Source organism: Tupaia chinensis, unplaced genomic scaffold, assembly GCF_000334495.1.
Source record: "Tupaia chinensis unplaced genomic scaffold, TupChi_1.0 Scaffold000037_4, whole genome shotgun sequence".
NCBI classification, from domain to species: domain Eukaryota; kingdom Metazoa; phylum Chordata; class Mammalia; order Scandentia; family Tupaiidae; genus Tupaia; species Tupaia belangeri.
The window spans coordinates 1,920,497-1,922,384 of NW_006159487.1; positions in this window are offsets into that span (position 1 = coordinate 1,920,497).

A 1,888-nucleotide genomic window follows, 5' to 3' on the forward strand; every position below is an offset into this window, starting at 1 on the left:
TGACGACGGGGGAGCCCACAAACCCAGCCATTACGCTAACTGCCGGTCTCTCTTCTCTTCCTCTCTCCTCTCGGGATTTTGGGCACGTACACACACGTTGCAGAGTTCCCAGCTGCTGAGTTGGGACCTGCGCCATAGTCGCTGTATGGGAGTCCAGCTTTAACCATGACCCCACCTGCTGGCCCCAAACCCCTCAGAGTTCAATTTCATTTTTCCATGAACTTTTTGAGGTTCTCACGTGGAACTATAAAAGCTGGTTTGTTGCGATATTTACAATACTTCGGCTTGATCTCACAGCCCAGCTGCAACTGCCACCCAGGACAGCTGTGTGGAGTCACTCGGGGGTTGCCGTCCTCGGACAAGGCTGCAGCCGTAACGGCGTCAGCACCGTGCCTGGATGAGCCTGCTTCTTGAGGGTCAGAGCGACTCGGGTCACTCACCGCCTGGTCAGTGGCCACTGCATCCACGCCTGATGCAGCACAGCATCGCCGTCTTTGCAGGAGGGCTGGCACGTGTCCCACGCTCGACTCTGAGCAGTCGGGGTGTGGTGGGAGCTATGGTGTGAAGAGTGAGCTGGGTGGGGGCAGGGGGTCTGCGCTCTCTCGCCTCCTCCCATTCCCTGTGGCAGAACAGCCGGGGCCGGGGGAGCAGCCTGCAGGCACTCAGCACCACGCAGGCGAGACCACGAGGCCGTGAGGGCGCTGGCTGAGACCCGGACAGCCACTGCTCCCACACGTGTTAGCCAGGCTCTATAGGGAGAAGGACCCTAGGATGCACGCATGCACACACACGCACATGCACACACGCGCATAGGCGGGCAGAGGGTTTAGGGCTGGTCACCAGGCCTGGGGCCATGGCCAGTCCTTATCTGCAGGGAGGGCTGGTGGCTTAGAAGCTCGGGCTGGGCAGGACTCCTTCCTCACAAACCCCCGTCTGTTCCATAGGCCTTTGGCCGATCAGGTAGGGAGGGAGACTTGCTGTACTGAAGCCTCCAGACAGCGCATGGTGTGTGTGTGTGCACATGTGTGTGCATGTGCGTGTGTGTGCATGCATGTGTGTGCGCGTGAGTGTGTGTGTGAGATGGGCCTTGCTGTACTGCCATCCACCCACCCTCTCATCCTGAGGAGCGGGACTGCAGGCTGCTGCCCTCACCCTCACGCCCAGCTTCGGGGCCAGTCCGGGCGCCACCCCGTGCGGCCTCTCTGACCAGCAGCGGTCACAGCGTGTGCCCCGTGGCTGCCGTGGGAGTGTTACTTACATCTGAGATGTGTCTTCGTGGTGACTGGAGTGTGGCCGACCTGCTGGGCACCCTGGCCTAGCCCCAGTGGCAGGAAGAGAAGCCATGTAACTGACTGTGACAGGCGTGCCCCAAGTCCCCGAATCTGTCAATATCGCAACACTGACGAATGTACGCAAAACCTAACATGTGCTTTCTTTTTCTTAAACTGCATTCATTAACTCTTCCATGAGAGAGAGGCAGAGACCGAGAGCGAGGCGCCTCCGCGGGGTCCTCTCACTGTGATTGAGCCCCGGTCTCGGCCAGCCCAATCACAGCTCCTCCACGCACAGTGCTCCAGGAGGCTGGGGTGCGACCCCACACCTTCTGTGTGTGGGTCCAGTTGTCGCACTGCTGCACCACACTGGGCCCTGCCCTGTTTTCTCAGCTCATTCGACTCTCATTAAAAGGCTGATTACCCAGGACCAGCAGTTAGCGTAATGGCTATGTTGCTGACTCCCATGTAGTTGACCACGGTTCGAGTCCTGGACCCGGTGGCTTAGACTCACGCCAGGCACGTGTGCGTGCATGCCCAAGATCCCGAGAGGAGAATGGAAGAGACGGGATTACGGCGTGGCCATCTCCCTTGGGGGGTGATTTCTCGCTTCCTGT